At 36.2% G+C, this 21,959-nt stretch overlaps 1 long non-coding RNA gene across 1 annotated transcript in view; it reads right to left on the minus strand.

Annotated features, from left to right (window-relative positions):
- The window catches only part of LOC139032213 (uncharacterized), a 311,212-nt gene that overhangs the window by 82,156 nt on the left and 207,097 nt on the right, over positions 1-21,959 (minus strand). The window contains exon 3 of the long non-coding RNA XR_011484735.1: positions 19,930-20,038. This is a non-coding gene — a long non-coding RNA (uncharacterized lncRNA). The remainder of the gene's footprint in view (positions 1-19,929; positions 20,039-21,959) is intronic.

A 21,959-nucleotide genomic window follows, 5' to 3' on the forward strand; every position in this document is an offset into this window, starting at 1 on the left:
ATAACAGCTAGAACCAGACATGGAACAATGGACTGGTTCCAAATTGGGAAAGCAGTACATCAAGGCTATATATTGTCACCCTGCTTATTTAACTTATAGGCAGAGTACATCATGCGAAATGCCAGACTGGATGAAAAACAAGCTAGAATCAAGACTGCTGGGAGAAATGTCAATAACCTCAGATATGCAGATGACACCACCCTTATGGTAGAAGGTGAAGAGGAACTAAAGAGCCTCTTGATGAAAGTGAAAGGAAGAGGAGAGTGAAAAAGCTGGCTTAAAATGCAATATTCAAAAACTAAGATCATGGCATCTGGTCCCATCACTTCATGGCAAATAGATGGGGAGAAAAGGAAATGGTGACAGATTTTATTTTCTTGGGTTCCAAAATCAATGCTGATGGTGACTGCAGCCATGAAATTAAAACTTTGCTAACAAAGGTTCATATAGTCAAATCTATGGTTTTTCCAATAGTCATGTACAAACGTAGTGCTGAAAAGACTCTTCAGACTCCTTTGGACAGCAAAGAGATCAAAGCAGTCAACTCTAAAGGAAATAAGTCCTGACTATTCATTGGAAGGACTGATGATAGGGCTGAAGCTCCAATACTTAGGCCACCTGATGTGAAGCGTCAACTCATTGGAAAAGGCCCTGGTGCTGGGAAAATTGAAGGCTGGAGCAGAAGGGGGCAATAGAGGATGAGATGGTTGACTGATATCATTGACTCAATGGACATGAGTTTGAGAAATCTCTAGGAGATAGTAAAAGACAGGGAAGTCTGGTGTGCTGCAGTTCATGGGGTTGCAAAGAGTCAGACACAACTGAGTGACTGAACTGAACACTACACATTACTATTTCTTATGACAAACTTAAAATTTCAGTCAAATAATTATCCTGGGAAAATACAAATGCAAATAATATATCATAAATGTCAAGCTAGATTTGATTAATCACTTTAAAATCAAAATAAGGGACAAAAATCTGACCTTGCTAGAGTCAGGTCACCTTTTTCACATATCTCCTATCCCTCAAAATTTCTTCAACCTCACTATAGGGATGCAGTGGAAATATGGGAGTTATGTGTCTCTACTTCATACTAACTTTTTTAACCTAAAGATATTCTGCTATTCATTCATTCACTAATTCAATAAATATTGATCAAGCAGTAATTTAACCAGTTATGCGCTGAGTATACAATGGTGAACTCAGAAAATCTGTCTTACAGTTTAATGGGAGAGACAGGTCTTAGTCAATGCAACAAACAAATATATAATTTAAATTTGTTTAAAAAAAAATCTTTGGAAGAAAGCCAAAAATACCCAGCAGTTATAGAGAAGCCTGGAGGAACAGATTTGGTTGTGGGTCAGTGATGGTTTCTCTTTAGAAGAGATTTTGAGACTGTAAGAATCACTGAAAGCGACGGAAGAATGGGAGAGATACCGGTGTGTATGAAAGGATGGATACAGGAAGAGAATAAACCAAACTTGTCTAGACTAAGTGAAGAAGAGAGGAGCAGAAGACTCTGTAGGAGAGGTGGACTGGGGTCAGAAAGTGCCTTAAATACTGCATGCTGAAAATAATACATAATACCACTTAACTGCTAGTATAAGTTAAATATCTATAAACCCATGGATTTTTGTCCTCTCTCTGTTCTTGTTAAACACTTGCTGCCTGTCTCAAACTATTCTTGGAAGCTCAAGTTTCGAAGGTTTCTTTCCTATGAGCCTGTATTCCCCAATCAGTAACCTGTTTACCCAGGCCTTTTCTGGTGTCTTAATTCAATCTATTTCAAATTAGACCAGTCCTTTATAATCTCCTTTGAATTTTGGGGAAAAAGTTAATTTGATGAAGTAATATGTGCTAAAATGTAAACAGTTGAAAATAACCCAAAATGTCATAATCCCTGAAGATTTCCATTTATGATGCTTTTAAAAGTGCTAACACAAAGAACTGAGAGATGTGAAAATTGCCACAAATGTCAAGAGACAAATGAAGGCGATATCCTACCTGAGAAAAGTTTGATCTTAATAAAATGACATCCATGGCCATCTTCTATCCCTAAATGTGTGTGACCAGTGACATTTTCGCAAAGAACATTTTAAGTACAATACACTGCCTAAGTAACCTTTTTCCAGAATCAAGAATCAACTAAAATTTTTAGGTCTAGGGATTAGGAACAAATGTCTTTTAGTTTTACTTCTTCTCCAGGGCAAATACACTGAAGTATATAAAAAGTAAAGTAGTAAAGTATTTACAATATTTCAAATTGCACAGTCATGAAAAATATCTTTCTCAAAATTCATTGTCCGTAAAAGATGCCTTCTGTGTGGGGTGGTTAGTGTAAGAATATATTGCTAGATTCTAACACTTGTGAAATACTGAAAATATTAATAGGGATTCTTAGCAATTTTAATATTTTTAAAAGTAAATAGAAACTGAATAATGACTTACTTTATAATTTAGTGAGGTAATAAAACTATAAGACAGGAATTCCCATGTTTTTTTCTAAAACCAAATATATTTATTTTTCTATCAATATTTTCCCTTCCATTTTAAACATCAATCCCGTTTTTCCTATCTTTTCAATTCCTTTCTTTTAGTAATTTGTCTCTCTTTTCTATTACTAATTTCTCTTTCTATATGGTCCTCTCTGTCCTTCACATCTCTTTCCAGCAAATTCTGCCAATTTTTACAATCCAGTTTGGTGTAGGTCTTCATCATTATACTAAAACTGCTCTACTTTGATGCCCTTATCTAGTGGAATGGATTTATGCACCTCCTGAATGCTAACTCCAAACTCAGATATTCAATGGGTTACCTGGGATCTACACATGAATATTAAGTAAGTGCCTATGTGCTAAGTCTTTTCAGTCATGCACAACTCTTTGCGATCCCATGGATTGTAGCCCACCAGGCTCCACTGTCCATGAATTCTCCAGGCAGGAATACTGGAGCGGGTTGCCATACCCTTCTCCAGGGGATCTTTCCAACCCAGGATTAAAGAAGTACCTCCAATTAAAGATTTTAAAAAGAATCATTGTTGAAAAAAACAAAGTGAAATGACAATTAAGAAAATCACTTTCAGTGCAGTCTTCAAGATATAATTAAAAAGATATGAAGCCAAAACTAGAAATTTTAACAATTTCCTTTGGTGATAATGATGAACACCAAAATTTAAAAGCAATAAGCTGTAATTTGATGTATAAATTCATTTTCATTGCATTTTATTATGCTCAAGCCAAACATATTTAAGAATTTATTTACTATAAAATCACACTTAAACTACACCAAGAGATCTAATTTATATTTGTACTCCGTGAAATAAATGTTTCTTATATTTAAAAATGATATGAAGCCATTTCTGTGTATGTGTGTATATATTTACATATATAAATACATAGATTTATACATATGCAAATACAAATGTATAAAGTTATTTTGAAAGCATTCAAACTTATATTAGCTTCAGAGGCCATTATTATTATTATTATTATTATTGTTATTTTTAATAAGAGGACACTTTCTATTTGACCATTTCACCCAGATTCTTTCAGCTGGAAAAATAAAATTTCTACTTGTGTTACTTACTTCCTCATACAGTATTGTTGATGTATATACAATTTTTTTTTTGTATTTTGCCTATGAATATAGGATGTAAATTTAGTTCTATACACAGCAAGGAAAGATAAATGACATTATAAAAAAATATGGTCTTTAGTAAGGAGAAAAGTACAGAATATTAATGTATTTACGAAGATGATAAATTTAATAGGTACATTATTATTGGTCACGGGAGTAATGATCATAACTCAAGAGTAATGAATGATAATAAAATACAAAATATTTGATAAACTTAAGCCATACTAATGCTCAGTATTTTAAAATCTATATTTAATTATATACAGTTAGAGAGGCAGACAAGCATATTTACAAGAGTCTCCAATCAAAAAATGGTAGAAGACCTACATAGACATTTTTCTAAGGAAGAGGCAAGTGAAAAGATGCACAATATCACAAATTATTAGAGAAATACAAATCAAAACTACAATGAGATATCATCTCATATTGGTCAGAATGGCCATCATCAAAAAATCTACAAAAAATAAGTGCTGGAGGGGGTGTGTTGCTGCGTTGTTGGTGGGAATGTAAGTTGATACAGTCACTAGGTAGAACAGTATGAAGGTTCCTTAAAAAACTAAAAATACAACTCCCTAATGACAGCCATCTGATTACTGGGCCTATAACATAAGTGATACATTGTCTGGATATTTACTTTATCTCCTAAAGTATACTTGAAAAAAAAAAAAGACTATTATTTTAGAGCAGTTTCAGACTCACAGCACAATTAAAAGGAAAAGCCCAGAGATTTCCAAATACTTCTTGCCTCCACACATGCAGAGCTTTCTCCATTACCAACATCCTCAGTCAGAGTGGTAAGTACATTGGTTAAAATGGATGAACGTACATCAACACATCATAATCAGGCAAAGTTGATAGTCTACCTTAAGTTTCACCCTTGGTGCTGTACATTCTGTTTTTGGACAAAAGTACAGTGACATATATCCATCACTATTATATCATAGAGTATCTTTGCTAAGCTAAAAATCCTCTGTTCTTGTATTTATCCCTCTTTGCTTCCTAAAATAAATCACATATTGGTGCAAGGAGTTTCTTGGGCCAATTCTTTTGGATTTTTTGCAGAGAAGATCACGTCCTCTGTGAATAAGGATGATTTTAATTTTTCCTTCCGTATCTGTATATTATGTATTTATTTTTGAGTCTCACTGCATTAGCAAATACTTATGGTATAATGTTGAAAAGAAGTGATGAGAAGGAATATCTTGCCTTGTCCCTGATTCAAATGGGAAAATTTCAAGTTTCTCACCCTAAAATGTGACATATATGTAATGTTTGTATATATTCTTTATCAAGTTGAAAAGGTTTCTCTCTATTAACAGTTAGTACTGAGAAAGTGTTGAAGTTTTTAAAAATATCTTTCTGTATCTATTGATACTAGTATATGATTTTTGTTTAGTAGCCTGATGATATGATGGGCTACATTTATATTTTTTCTTTATATAAGATTTGGGTAACTAGGAATTCCACAAAAATTTTGGATATTAATGACTGGTGATACTGTTTTTTTTTTTTTCATTTTCCTTTCAGTTCTATCTTTTCTTTTAATAAACAACTTTGACTTGAATGTATAGCAAATACTTCAATTATTTCTTCATAGTTTCATGCCTTTGTCTTAAGAAAGTTGCTGTTCAATTTAAAATTAAAGTGTTTAGAAGTGTATTTGATAAATTACATATTACATATGTAATTTACACATTTACATATATATATACACATTTTACATATGTGTGTGTGTATATATATATATTGTTTGGATACTTTAAAAAGTTTATTTTTAATTGTTTTTGTTGCAAGCAGTGTTCTAAACTGTGGTGAGTTTGGATATTTGAGTGTTACCAGCTTCTTAAAATAAATTTTGTAGCTTTCAATGTTATTGTCAAAATTCAAATAGTATATATAATATGTGAAGTTCCTATTGCCTCAAAGTTGGGAGTCTAACTGATCATATTTGACCTGTGGTTTAAGGAAAATAATCTGCTTCTAAAACGACTCAAGGTATTATTACAATGTAATGAGTCTGTTCTTAGACTTTTAATGTTATTATTATAATTGCATGTATCATGTTTCAAATTACCTATTTGGTGATTTTAAATTATTAATATAAAATATTTAATTCCCACATCTGCTTAATAGAATATCCCTTTCAATTCTAATTACAATAATTTTTATTCTCTTCTGCACAGTAAATAATCACCCAAATGATAAGACAGCCTATAGAATGAGAGAAAATATTTTCAAAACATTTATCTAATAAGATGTTAATCTTTAAAACATATAAGAAACTCCTATAACTCAGTAGCAACAACCTTTGTAAATTGATTGAAAAATGAACTAAGAACTTGAGAGTCATTACTTTAAGGAAGACATACAAAAAGACAATAAATATACGGGAAAATGTTTGACATCACTGATCATCATGGAAATGCAAATCAAAACCACAATGAGATACCACCTGTCATCTATCAGGATGGCTAGTGTAAAAAAACAAAAGTCAAGTGTTGGAAGGATGTGGAGAAACTGGGCCACCTGTGCACTGCTGGTGGAAATACAAAAAAGTGCAGCCTCTATGCAAAGCAGTGAGGACGTTCTGCAAAAAATTAAATAGAACTACCACACATAATCCAGCAATCCCACTTCTCAGTATTTATCTAAAAGGATTGAATCAGGATTTTGAAGAGTTTTTAAGACTCTTACATTCATTGCAGCACTATTCACAGTAGCCAAGACATGAAAACATCTAAACGTCTACTGACAAATCAAGGGTAAAATGAAGTGTGATACAGATTCCAGTTGAAATTGGTAACACAAAAGATCTTGAACTCACTTCCTTCCACAAACACACCAAATATGCTGCTACATAGGGACAGTTACCTCTGAAAAATCTTAAAAATTATTTGAGCCACTCGTATACTTCAGGCAAATGAGAAGGAAAAAAAACAACAACAACAACCACATTTAAGCAGGCAGGAGAGGATGAGACATAACCACCTGATAAACATCAACCCCAGCACAGTTGACACACACCTGAAGAAAACTCACCCTGGAGTTTCTCCGTGAGGAATGTAGAGTTTGGATCCCATGTTGGGTGCAACAACTTTTAAGAGTCTGCACCTGATAGAGGTAAGTCCCCCAAATTTCTAGCTTTGAAGACAAATGGGGCTTCTATCCCCAAGACCCACCAGGTTAGAGAGAACCAAGGAAATAGTTCTCAGAGACAGCATGCTCATCCTCACTCCTACCAAGACAAAGCAAAGAAGCAGAGTCGCACAAACTTTATGCAAAGTGGCTTATGTGCTTATCTAAAAGCAATAAACACGCAGGCAGGCATCTAGTTTGACACATAACTAGGGGTCCACTGAGGATGGGGGTCAACCCAGTAGGGGTCAACTTCACACTCTTCTGCTGCTGTGGTCAAGCTTCAGATATTCCCTGAAAAGGTGTATGTAGCCTCCTCTGGTGCCCTGATATTTGTGACTGCTGTCTGGGTATTATCTCTAGATTTCTCAGCTCTGCTTGCCAGCAGAACTCATGCTAGAGGATCCCATAGGACTGTAACCCATGCAGGAAGAGTCTCTCAACAACTACTCCCCCCGGGGCCTCAGTTCAGTTCAGTGCGGTCGCTCAGGCGTGTCCGACTCTTGGCGACCCCATGAATCACAGCACGCTAGGCCTCCCTGTCCCTCACCAACTCCCGGAGTTTACTCAAACTCATGCCCATCGAGTCGGTGATGCCATCCAGCCATCTCATCCTCTGTCATCCCCTTCTCCTCCTGCCCCTGATCCCTCCCAGCATCAGGGTCTTTTCCAATGAGTCAACTCTTCGCATGAGGTGGCCAAAGTATTGGAGTTTCAGCTTCAGTATCAGTCTGTCCAATGAACACTCAGGACTGATTTCCTTTAGGAAGGACTGGGTGGATCTCCTTGCAGTCCAAAAGACTCTCAAGAGTCTTCTCCATCACCACAGTTCAAAATAATCAATTTTTCAGCACTTAGCTTTCTTCACAGTCCAACTCTCACATCCATACATGACCACTGGAAAAACCATAGCCTTGACCAGACGGAACTTTGTTGGCAAAGTAACGTCTCTGCTTTTTAATATGCTAAGTTGGTCATAACTTTCCTTCCAAGGAGCAAGTGTCTTTTAATTTCATGGCTGCAGTCACCATCTGCAGTGATATTGGAGCCCCCAAAAATAAAGTCTGACACTGTTTCCACTGTTTCCCCATCTATTTGCCATGAAGTGATGGGACCAGATGCCATGATCTTAGTTTTCTGAATGTTGAGCTTTAAGCCAACTTTGTCACTCTCCTCTTTCACTTTCATCAAGAGGCTTTTTAGTTCCTCTTCACTCTCTGCCTAGTAAGAGGCAATAATCCCTAGGTGCCTTTGGAGCTCCTCTCAGGGGACAGAGGCTGGTGGACACAATGTTGCCTTCTCCTTTTGCCCCTGCAGTTCACCAGTGTATCCCAGAAAGAGGCTTGTATCCTTGTCAGACACCTTGAGTTTTGTGGCTGCTGCCAGGGGACAACACTGGGTCAGCTAGTTCTGGTGGCTTCCAGACACCCACACAGGTGTCACAGGATTGTAACTAACAAGGAAAGAGTCGTTAAAGAGCCACCACCCTCAGTTCAGTTCAGTTGCTCAGTCGTGTCTGACTCCTTGTGACCCCATGGACTGCAACACGCCAGGCTTCCCTGTCCATCACCATCTCCCAGAACTTGCTCAAACTCATGTCCATCGAGTCAGTGATGTCATCCAACCATCTCATTCTCTGTTGTCCCCTTCTCCTCATGCTTTCAACATCAGTAGGGCCCCACCCTCCAGACACAGCAAGAAGCAATGGACCCAAGAGCCCAATCTTTCTGAGAAAGAGGCCTATTAGCCTACCTTCATAGATGCTCTTTTAGAGCAGGCCTCTGATTAAACACACATCTGAGGGCTAATGGGAACCTTTTCCAGAGATCATGGACAGGCAAGAGCTACCTTTGGCTCTCCTACGTAGCACACCAGAGCCCCACTATGTCCTAAAGGGAGGCTTTAATATGTGTCAGGGGCCTCAATTTGTATATCTGGTGCCCTGGTTTAAGAGGCTTTCACCTAGAGGAATCCTCTTGATCACCTGGCTCATGTGACTAGTGGGTTTCTCAGATTTGACACCAAAGCTCAGGGAAACAAAAGCAAAAATAAACAAGTTGGACAAGATCTACACTTGATCTTAGCGAAAAAACCAAGAAGCAATGCTGGGCAAGATTGAAGGCAGGTGGAGAAGGTGACAACCGAGGATGAGATGGTTGGATGGCATTACTGACTTGATGGACATGAATTTGATTAAGTTCCAGGAGATAATGAAGGACAGGGAAGCCTGGCGTGGTGCAGTCTGTGGGGTCTCAAAGAGTCAGACACAACGGAGTGACTGAGCTGACTGAGGACAAGATGAAACTAAAAAGCTTCTGTACAGCCAAGGAATTCATCAACAAAATGAAAAGGAAACATAATAAATGGGAGAAAATATCTGAAAACATTATATTTGATAAGGGGTTAATATCTAAAATGTATAAAAGACTCATACAGCTCCATAGCAAAAATCAAAGTGAAAGTCACTCAGTCATGTTCGACTCCTTGCAACCCTATAGACTGTAGCTGCCAGGCTCCTCTGTCCATGGAATTCTGCAGGCAAGAATACTGGAGTGGGTAGCCATTCTCTTCTCCAGAGGATCTTCCCAACCCAGGGTCAAATCTGGGTCTCCTGCACTGCAGGTAGATTTTATTTATTTATTTTTTTTTACCATCTGAACCATAAGGGATCCAAAAGTGTGACTGAAAAATGGGATATGGACCTGAATAGACATTTCCCCAAAGCAGACATACAAATGGCTAACAGGTACATATAAAGTGCTGACCATCACAAATAATGAGGGAAATACAAATTAAAATAGTGATATTGCCTCATACCTGTCAGAATGGCTATTATCAAAAATAAATAGCAATAGTTGGCAAGAATATAGAGAAAAGGGAATCTTCATTCACTGTTCGTGGAATGTAATTGGTGCAGCCAGTATGGAAAAGAGTATGGGTATTTTTCAGATAATTAAAAACAAAACTACCATATGATTCAGCAATTTTGTTTCTGGGGTTTTATTTATAGAAAAAGAAGACACTAACTTGAAAAGGTATATGCACTCCCATGTTCACTGGAGCATTATTTATAATAGCCAAGATGTGCAGACAACCTTAGTGTCCGTCAATGGATGTGTGGATAAAGTACATGTGAGACACACACACACAGTTGAACAATATTCAGCCGTGAAAAAGAAGGAAATCTATCATTCATGGCAGCACTGTCCTTGAGGACATTATGCTAAGTGAAATAAGTCAGACAGAGAAAGACTAATACTGTATGATTTCACTTATATATGAAATCTGAAGCAAAAATAAGAGCAAAGAGTTCATAATTACAGAGAACAAATTGGAGCTTGCCAGAGACTTGGGTTTGGGTGTGGACAGAATGGGTTAACAAGATCAGAAGGCAGAAATTATGTTATAAAATAAGTAAGACAAGGGGATGTAACATATAGCAAGGTGACTATTTTTAATACTATATCACATATTTGAAAGTTGCTAAAATAGAAAATCTATTTACATAAAAACTTCTTATAACAAAACATAGTGATAACTGTTAACTAGATTTGTTGTACAAATTTTTAATTATTATGCTGGGTACTCAAAACTAACATAATACTTATTTATTATTTCAGGTTGCTAAGTTGTGTTCAACTCTTTGCAACCCCATGGACTACACAGGCCATGGAATTCTTCAGGCTAGAATACTGGAGTGGTTAGCTGTTACCTTCTCCAGTGGATCTTCCCAATCCAGGGATTGAACCCAGGTCTCCCACATTGCAGGCAGATACTTTACCAGCTGAGCCACAAGGGAAGCCCAAGAATACTGGAGTGGGTAGCCTATCCCTTCTGTAGCAGATCTTCCCAACCCAGGAACCAAACTGGGGTCTCCTGCATTGAAGGTGGATTATTTTTACCAGCTAAACTATCAGGAAGACAAAATTTTTTAATTATTATGCTGGATACTTGAAAACTAACATAATATTATATGTCAAATATATGCGAATAAAAAGAATGTGATAAATAAGTGAAAGGAAACACTATTCAACTTCAGAAAAAAGGAAATTCTACAATTTGCTACAACATAGGCAAATTCTGAGAACATTACACTAAGTGAAACAAACCAGTCACAGAAAGATAAATACTGCATGATTAAAAAAAATACTGCATGATTATACTTATATGAGACATCTAAAACAGTCAAATTCATGAAATTAAAGTGTGGCATGGTGGTTGTCAGGGACTGGGAAATGAGGAAATCGAGGAGTTCCTAAGGAGGTGGATATAAAGTTCTGGTTAAGCAAGATGAGTAAGTTTTAGTGACCTGGTGTACAACAATGTATATATAGTTAATAATACTATATTGCATATATACAAATTTATCAGGATGGTAGATTTCAAGCTATGTGCTCTTCCTATAATAAAATAAAATTTTAAAAAATTGCTACTTAAAAATTGAGAAAAATCTGAAGAATTAAACCTTGCTTAAAATAAATTAAGAAGCCAAATATTCTTATTCTATTTTTTCTATTATCAAATTTTCTATATATTTTACTATTTTACTAAGGTGCCTTTTGGAAAATTCAGTCATATAGTTTAAAATTTTACCTTTTTTTCTCCATTATATTTACCATTCAGTTTAATGAATATTTCCATAATTCTATAATTGCAATTTAAAAATTCTTTAATTGATCAAGTTTACATTCTTTGTTTCATAAACATAGATTTAAAAGCATACACTACTGTCATAATCATTTTAATATTTTACAAATATTCAATCATTGCAGTGTTGACTTAGTAATTTGTTAATTAGGTATGTATAACACTTGTAACCACTTGTGTAAGCATTTTATATATATATATATATATGTATATATATATATATAAAGAAAGGTATGCCCTGTAGAGAACAAAATTTAACATGTAACTATTATTTTAAAATGTACTACCCATAATTATCTGCATTTTCTGTAATAATTTGCCAAATATTAGCATCAATAATACTATGTTTAGAAATTCTCTTTTCTCTGATTTTATATTAGAAATTACAAATGGATAATATTATTTTAGGTGAAAGTTTCATGATTTAGCATCCTCCTTGATTTTAATTACTGCTACTTTAATTGCTCATATAATTAAACTTGCTTGTGTTTTACTGTCACACTTTATAATTTTGCCAAGTATTATTCTTCGTTACTAATCCTAGGACCAGATCTAGTAAACTTTGGAATTTCCTGATACATCTTTTCATATATATTCCTTTTTTCAGTGTGTGCATTACAAATATCATAAAATTAGACAGTTTCTGAATCAAGTTGGAGAAAATGTTAATAAAAGAGAATAAGATGTTTAGCTAAGACAGATACATTAATACTTTGCCTTAAATTCCTACCAGGTTCCAAGCATTTTTTAAACTGACTTCTGGCTCTTTTTCAGTGTTGTTTTATCCTTTCTTTCATTTAAGAATAATTCTATACTGTCTTATTGATTTGTTCTTTACATCAAAGATAAATATTATTTGAAAATTCTATGAATACATTATGTTACATTCACATGGCACATCTGAGATCCATTAGAATATCATGCTGACTTGATTTCAAACTTTATCCACTGCCATTACTGCCCATATTCTATTCTGAGCAGCCCCCAACTTTTTCTGTTTTTTAATACTAGCTTCCTAAGCATTCATGCTGATTTTACCTTTTCTCAGCAGCACGAATAATCCTTTTAAAGCCAAAGTCAAATCAAATCACTTCCCTATTTGGAATTCTGCAATACTTTTCTTATCAATCAGTCAGTGGTGACGTCCAAGGCCTTGCACTGTGTGACTGCACAGTTACACCTCTGATTTACCTTCTTACAAGCCACATCTCTAACTTCATTCTAGCCAAACTAGTCTCCTTGATGTACCTTGAACATAACAGACAAGTCTCTATATCTTTGCACTGACTGCTCCTGCTGCTCTAAAATTCTCTTCTCACACGAAGCTTAACTCCCTCACTGCCTGCATCCTCGGCCCAGACCCTAGAGGGAGCCTGACACCAAGAGCAGATGCCTGAGAAGCCTTACCCCTGAGACCCAGACAATTAAGATCGATTATACTGCCTTTCTTCATGACATCTCTCCACTTGGCTGTATACATATGTGTGTGTTTATGTGAAAGTTGCTTAGGCGTGTCTGACTCTTTGCGATCTCATGGACTATACAGTCCGTGGAATTCTCCAGGCCAGAGTACTGAAGTGGGCAGCCATCTCTTTCTCCAGGGAATCTTCTGACGCAGGGATCTGAACCTGGCACTCTACATTAACAGTAGATTCTTCACTACCTGAGCCGTCAGGGAAGCCTGTTTGCCGGGTAAGCACAAAAAGACCGCTGAGAGGGGAGCGAGTACAAAGTGCAAAGTGAAGTTGCCCAGTTGTGTCTGACTCTTTGTGACCCCAAGGACTTCAGCCTACCAGGCTCCTCTATCCAGGGAATTCTCCAGGCAAGAGTACTGGAGTAGGTTGCCATTTCCTTCTCCAGGGAATCTTCTCAACCCAGGGATTGGACCCAAGTCTCCCGCATTGTGGGCACACACTTTACCATCTGAGCTACCAGGGAAGCCTGGTACAAGTGTGAAGAAAAGAGAGGGAACAAGTGTGAAGAAAAGCACCCTCCAGGGTACAGGTCAATCAGGATGGCCTAAAGCCAGACAGAAAGTATGAAAAGGCAAAAAGATATGACACTGAAAGAGGAATCCCTCGGGTTGGTAGGTGTCCAATATGTTACTGGAGAAGAGTGGAGAAATAACTCCAGAAAGAATGAAGAGATAGAGCCAAAGCAAAAACAACACCCAGTTGTGGATGTGACTGGTGATGGAAGCAAGGTCTGATGATGTAAAGAGCAATATTGCATAGGAACCTGGAATGTTAGGTCCATGAATCAAGGTAAGTTAGAAGTGGGCAAACAGGAGATGGCAAGAGTGAACATCGACATTTTAGGAATCAGTGAACCAAAATAGACTGCAATGGGCGAATTTAATTCAGATGCCCATTATACATACTACTGTGGGCAAGAATCCCTTAGAAGAATCATAGTCAACAACAGAGTCTCAAATGTAATACTTGGGTGCAATCTCAAAAACAACAGAATGATCTCTGTTCGTTTCCAAGGCAAACAATTCAATATCACAGTAATACAAGTCTATGCCCAACCAATAATCCTGAAGATGCTGAAATTGAACAGTTCTATGAAGACCTACAAAACTTTCTAGATCTAGGACCCCAAAAAGATGTCCTTTTCATCATAGGGGACTGGAATGGAAAACTAGGAAGTCAAGAGATACCTGGAGTAACAGGCAAATTTGGCCTTGGAGTACAAAATGAAGCAGTGTAAAAGCTAACAGAGTTTTTCTAAGAGAATGCACTGGTCATAGCAAATACCCTCTTTCAACAACACAAGAAAACAACACAAGACTCTACACATGGACATCACCAGACAGTCAATACTGAAATCAGATGGATTACATTCTTGGCAGCCAAAGATGGAAAAGCTCTATAGAGTCAGAAAAAACAAGACCAGGAGTTGACTATGGCTCAGATCATGAACTCCTTATTTCCAAATTCAGACTTAAATTGAAGAAAGTAGGGCAAACCACTACACCATTCAGGTATGGCCTAAATCAAATCCCTTAACGACTATACAGTAAGTAAGTAAATGTTAGTCGCTCAGTCATGCCCAATTATTTGTGACCTCATGGACTGCAGTCCACCAGGCTCCTCTGTCCATGAGAGTTTCCAGGCAAGGATCCTGGAGTGGGTTGCCATTTCCTTCTCCAGGGGATTTTCCCAACCCAGGGATTGAACTCGGGTCTCCTGCATTGCAGGCAGATTCTTTAGCAACTGAGCTACAAGGGAAGTCTATACAGTGGAAGTGACAAATAGATTCAAGGAATTAGGTCTGATAGACAAAGTGCGTGAGGAACTATGGATGGAGGTTCATGACATTGTAGAGGAGGCAGAGATTAAGACCATCTCCAAGAAAAAGAAGTGCAAAAAGGCAAAATGGTTGATTACTGGAAATTATGGAAAACATTTAGGCAAATGTTGCAGAAGATCATGACTTATAAACTATATTTGTCTGGGAAAAGAGTCACATATATATATATATATATAATCCAAAAGATCTGCAATCCCTCCTGCCAAAAAAGATTGATACAGTATATCTTAATAAAATACAAGTGCACATAGATTATTTTCTTTTCAATTTTCAAAGTAAAAAACAAAACACAGTATAACCTCCATGGCTTATTTCACTGAAAATTATATTCTTGCACTCTTGGAATTTTGTTCAACTTCTTTTAGTGTTTGTTTCATTCAAGATTCACGTTGGATCATGTTGCAAGGGAAAGCTATACTGAACTTTTTTATGCCAAACTTTATGCTTCTGCTTCCTAAACAGACATAAACTGCTAAAATGGCTTTTTTATTCCATAGTTTCTAATTACCATTTCCTCTACAATGTTTATAGTAAGGCAAGAGTTAGAATCTATCAGATTTTCAATGATGATCTGGTCAAAGTTCTCAGTTACAGGGGACTAATATAGTCATAACTTTTTCTACTTTTTTTGTAAAAAAGCAATTGATCTTATCCACACATTTCACATGAATGATGCTAAGAAGATACTTTTGTTCAAAAAGTAAGAAGTAAAAATGACAGGTTTTGATGTGAGTTGTTTATATATAATGGGAAAACCATTTACTGAATGTAAACTTTGTTGAAACTTGAGGCAAGTTTTAAGTTTGTGAAAGTTGTCTTGGTTGTGATGCTTCAAGTTTAAAATATTAATGTCCAAGGCACTGATGCTATTTGAGTATTTAAAGTCTTGCATTCATGACCAAAACACTAGTGTACCATTTTAAGTTTGGTTGGAGTAGGCTGCAGTTACAGGGGTGTTGGAAAAGATGTCAAAATGTGATATAGTGGCACACTCCAGGGGACAACAGTGTGATCAGTTAATCTCATATTGGCAAAAGTTGAGCGATGGTTCAAGCCATCTTCATTTTTTTTTTTAATGTTCTTATCCTTAATTTACAGGTTCATCTCAAAGCCTACCTAGCCAGATTTTCAATTTTATCTGTTTCTTCACTTTCAACACCTGGAGTTATTGACCTTGAGACATTCCCACCTATTTAAATGACGTCATTAACCATTGTGTATCATAATTTGAAGAAGCTAAGAAGAGCCTAATGTAAAATCATATGGATTGGAAATTGATTCTGTTTAAGTGGAATAGTAAGTGCGTGCATGTTTATCTTTATACCATTATTCTACTTCTACACTATGCAGTTCTATCTACCTATTTATCTAAGATGTTCTGTCAAACTAATTTTTCAAACAATCCTGTCCCCAATATCTTTTTGAACACATGCTATGTTCTATGTGCAGGTCTTGAAGCATTTTATTTTCTTCTCAAATGGGTTTGTTCCTAACCATCTTGCCATGCTAACACATGTTAACTGATACAGTAGTTCTCCTCTACCCATAGTTTTCTTTCAGTTACCTGTCAATTGTGGTTCAAAAATATTAAATAGAAAATTCAAGAAATAAACAATTCATAAATTTTAAATTGCATATGATTCTCAGCAGCAAGGTGAAGTCTGTCCAGCGCTGTCCCACATGGTAGCTGAAACATTCCTTTGTTCAACTTATTCATGCTGTGTATACTCCCTGACCATTAGCGTAGGAAAAAAATAGCATATATAGCATTTGGTACTGTCTGTGGTTTTGAACATCCACTGTGAGTCTTGGAACATATCCCCTGTGGATAAGGAGGGCTGATGTATATGCATTAGCAGATGATTTAGTAGAATTAATTACTGACTTCCAGAAGAATGACAATTGTTCTATTGCCTCAAAGAGACAATGTATAACCTTATGTTACATCTAAAATATCAGAGTCATAATTAATATGTATATGTATAAAGAACAAATATTCCATGTAATTTTAGAGAGAAACATATCAAAATTTTGAGTAGAAACCATCAGGCTCCCTTAAAAATAAAATGTAAAACTTGTGGATTTATTTATAGTTTTAAAAGCCTACAGTTAAGCATTTTACCTACAATGCTTACAATTTACCATTCACTAGGTTACTTTTCAGATATGCAATGATTAATGTTTTGTTTTTTACTTCAAAGAGCACTTACTCTGGTGGGAAAAACAAACTGACACTAAAAGATAATTACAATTCAATTTCAAAAGCAATACAAAAAGAGGTCAATGAAAATGAGTTTACCAACTCTGAGGGACTCAAGGAAATTTCACAGAATAGATGAACTTGGGCTAAGAGGATCAAAGAAGGCTTGGAAGTCAATAGTCAGAAAAAGCAGAAAAGGTAATTCCAGATAAACACATGGAGTTTTGAAAGAACAAGACTTGAATAATCAAAAGTCTATAGTTCATACGGACATTATATTAATGCATATATATGGAATTTAGAAAGATGGTAACAATGACCCTATACGTGAGACAGCGAAAGAAACACAGATTTAAAGAACAGACTTTTGGATTCTGTGGGAGAAGGCGAGGGTGGGATGATTTGAGAGAATAGCATTGGAACATGCATATTATCATATGTGAAACAGATCGCCAGTCCAGGTTTGACACATGAGACAGAGTGCTCAGGGCTGGTGCACTGGGATGACCCAGAGGGATGGGATGGGGAGGGAGGTGGGAGGCAGGTTCAGGATGGGGAACACATGTATGCCCATGGCTGATTCATGTCAGTGTATGGCAAAAACCACCACAATATTGTAAAGTAATTAGCCTTCAATTAAAATAAATTTAAAAAAAAGAAAGAAAAAATAAGTCTATAGTTCACAAGGACTGAAGAAGAGAATGGATGGAGGAATTTGGAGGAACTTGTTAAAACTTCTACTAGTAACAAACCACAGTAGTGATGTTGAGCATATCTGTTAATAATTCTAAAGTTTATTTATAAATTTTGCTTCATATCATGTGATGTGGTTTTCAGTTAGATGTCCTATATTAAGTAAGGAAATATCTCTTTATTCTTCAGTTCAGTTCAGTTCAGTTGCTCAGTCATGTCCAACTCTTTGCGGCCCCATAGACTGCAGCACGCCAGGCCACACTGTCCATCACTGACTCAAACTTATGGAGCTTACTCAAACTTATGTCCATTGAGTCGGTGATGCCATCCAACCTTCTCATCCTCTGTCATCCCCTTCTCCTCCCACCTTCAATCTTTCCCAGCATCAGGGTCTTTTCAAATGAGTTAGCTCTTCACATCAGGTGGCCAAAGCACTAGAGTTTCAGTCTCAACATCAGCCCTTCCAATGAATACTCAGGACTGATCTCCTTTAGGGTGGACAGGTTGGATCTCCTTGCAGTCCAAGGGACTCTCAAGATTCTTCCCCAACACCACAGTTCAAAAGCATCAGGTCTTCAGTGCTCAGCTTTCTTTATAGTCCAACTCTCACATGCATACATGACTACTGGAAAAACCATAGCTTTGACTAGATGGACGTTTGTTGGCAAAGTAATGTCTCTGCTTTTTAATATGCTCTCTATGTTGGTCATAGCTTTTCTTCCAAAGAGCAAGTGTCTTTTAATTTCATGGCCGCAATCACCATCTGAAGCAATTTTGGAGCCCCCCAATATAAAGTCTCTCACTGTTTCCATCGCTTCCCCATCTATTTGCCATGAAGTGATGGGACCAGATGCCATGATCTTAGTTCTCTGAATGTTGAGCTTTAAGCCAACTTTTTCACTCTCCTCTTTCACTTAAATTGCTAATATTTTTAAAAATTCAGAAGTTATCAAATTTTTCTTAAGCTTCAATCAAGAAGATATTATGAATTTTCTCCTCCTTACTGTATCATGAATTATTTAAATAGAGACTGTTATGAAAACAAGCTAAATATCCCTCAACAGAGAAATGGATAAAGAAGATGTGGTACATATATATAATGCACTATTACTCAGCCATTGAAAAGGATGAAACTGAGCCATTTGCAGCAATATGGATAGACCTAGACACTATCATACTAAGATATGTATGGTAGACTATCATACTATCATCTTTCTGGCATTAAGTCTGAAAGAGAAAGACATATCATTTGATATCATTTATATGTGGAATCTAAAAAAATGACATAAATGGAACTATTTACAAAACTGAAAGAAATTCATAGACATAGAAGAGAAACTTAGAGTCACCAAGAACAAAAATGGGAGAGGAGGGATAAATTAGTAGTTTGAGATTAACATACACACACACTACTCTGTATAAAACAGATAATCAACACTTATTTTATAACACAGAGAACTATACTCAATATTTTGTAATAATCTATAAGGGAAAATAATCTGAAAAAATAGACATATATGCATGTATAACTGAATCATTGAGATGTACACCTGTAATTTACACAACACTGTAAATCAACTACACTCCAAAAAGTAAATAATAATGAAGATTTTTGTGCTAACCCTTATTGTATTCCTGAGATAAAATTTATCAATTCATAATTTTTTATTATTATTGCAAAAACTTGTATTTCTATATGCAGGTATTTATTTACAACTGGACATCACTGCTCACAAAGTCAAATTTATGTAAACTTTTTATTTTTCTAACTAATTGTGTCTGGTCCTAGAAGAGGCAAAGAAAGCAATGTGGAAGCAGATCCTCCATCCCTAGCTGTACCAGCAGGTACCATGTGAACCAGAGAAGAAGCTCCCAGACAAGGCCTCTCCAAATTACTGACTCACAACATCACTGATACATAATATGGTGGCTTAAAGCCACCATAAATCCAGGGTTAGAGGATAGTTTTGTTACATAACAATAGAGAGCTGAACACTGACTTACCTCTGTAAAGCTTCATTCCTGACAAGTAAATCAGAAACTTACCTTAAATATTTATGGTCCCCTTGGCACCAATCCATAGTTCATCTGCAATGATGTCATCATATACACTCATCTAGTTCTATTGTTGTTTGTTGGGGGGAGGGATTTTTTTTCAGACGCTTTAAAAATTTTCTATATTGTTGCATATTATGTTTCCAACTCTATTCTGAGTTAATACTACTGAAATATAAGCTCTTTATTTTCAAATTAATATGTAGGAAATATTATGCTGAAAAAGGAAAGTATGCAGTACTTACAATTAGTGGCTCACTTTCATTTTCAAGTAAAGAATTTCCTTTGTTCTTACTGTTGGGCCAAAAGGTGTCTTTGTCTTTACTGAGTGATTTAAGGTGAACAGTTATCATCCTGAGAAGTCAAAAAATGAATAAATGAAGTTACACACAGAAATGCAGATTTTTATCAATTTATCATCTTTTCCCCTTTCTATAGATTTGTAACCTTTGCTATAAATGCTCAAATATACCACATAGACAGTTAAAAGAGTTGGCGTAGAAATCATAAAAATTTTGAAGTGTACATTTTATTATACAGATGCACACACATGCTCACATATACACACAAATAAGTAAGAAAAAGGGAAAATTATAAAAGATAAAGTGTATCATTCATCGAAGTAAATGAAAAAATTCATGAAGACAGAGCAATCATAAATATATATGCCTAACAAAATACAAAAAGTGTAAAGCAAAAAATAGACCAAATAAAAGGGAGCAGTGTAATAGATATTTAGAAAATCATAGCTTCAATTAAAGTCTCCAATTAAAATAAATACATTTATATAAAAAAGAATATCTATATCTATATTAATATATCTATATTTACTTTTCTCAATTTGGGATATGTGTCCCCAGAGGCCATTTGAAAATATCTGGAGATATTTGCAGATGTCACAACTTAGACTGTTACATGTTCTTGGCAAACATCAAGAATGCTGCTGAATTGAATATCCCACAATATACAGGGCAACACATAATTATGCAGCTCAAAATGTTAATATACCTCTATCAAGAATCTCTGATATCCATCTCAGTATGTCTCTGTATCTATCTACACCTGTACCTATATATTTGACATCCAGAGGCCCCTCAGCCACAATCAGTGGTAAAGGTTAACCACAGATATGCAACAGAAGAAGGATCATCAAGAACTCAGATCCGTCTGAATGATAGCTTAGGTATACCAAGTGTGGAATACATATTGATTTGTTGAAATGATGACCGAAAGCGGGAATATTATTAAACATGTAGGTGACTCAGACAGTAAAGAATCACTTGCAGTGCTGGAGGTCTGGGTTTGATCCTGGGGTTAGGAAGATCCCTTGGAGGAGGGCATGGCAACCCACTCCAGTATTCTTGCCTGGAGAATCCTCCATGGGCAGGGGAGCCTGGCAGACTACAGTCCACGGGGTCACAAAGAGTAGGACACAACTGAGTGACTAAACACACAGCACATCATGGAGGACAAGAAGTCACTGTCTTGTGACCAGCTGGAGGGGGAAAAAAGGACTACAGGACCCAGCTATATGTTTTAATTTAATGTGTTTCTATACTTGAATTTTAATAGAGCCCCTCTTTTGTCTATTTCTTATTTTTAAATTGTTTTTCAGTTTAAGATATAACTGACATACAGCACTGCATTGGTCCAATGCATACATGATTTGATACACGTGTAACTCGTGAAATGATTACACAATAAGCTTAGTTAACATGTATCACTTTACATAGTTACATGACTTACTAATATCCAGTCTAGCACAGATGAAAGGATCTTGGTATTGTGGCACCACGGAGCATCTTTCTAACACTAGGCTTCTTCCCTCTGAGCATCTATCTCATTTATAAAAGAAAATACACGATATTGATCTGAAGATGAAACTTTCATTGGCCAGTTTCTGTTTCCTATGCAACTAGACAGAGAGATAAGGAGACAAAAGGGGAGCTGTCTTGAGTAAGAGGTGCTTGTGTCACAACCTTCTGGTTACCCAAAGAAGGAAGAGAATCAACGGGAGTAGAGCAGGAGGGGGATGATGATGTAGAGGGAATAAGATTAAGAAAAAGGCCTCTTTCCTCTTTGTTCCTGCTTGATCGTCATTTTCACATGAGCTGGCAAGACATTGTGTCCCTTGATGCCATAGTTGAAAAATTTAACCAAAAATAAATTATAGGCTGTTTATGTCACTGTTAGGTCATCTTTGTTACTTGCAGCCAAAAATTTTTCCAACTAGCAACTGTTTTCTAGTGCTGATCACATATTTATTATAAACATA

This window comes from Odocoileus virginianus, chromosome 3 (assembly GCF_023699985.2).
Source record: "Odocoileus virginianus isolate 20LAN1187 ecotype Illinois chromosome 3, Ovbor_1.2, whole genome shotgun sequence".
Taxonomy (NCBI): Eukaryota; Metazoa; Chordata; class Mammalia; order Artiodactyla; family Cervidae; genus Odocoileus; species Odocoileus virginianus.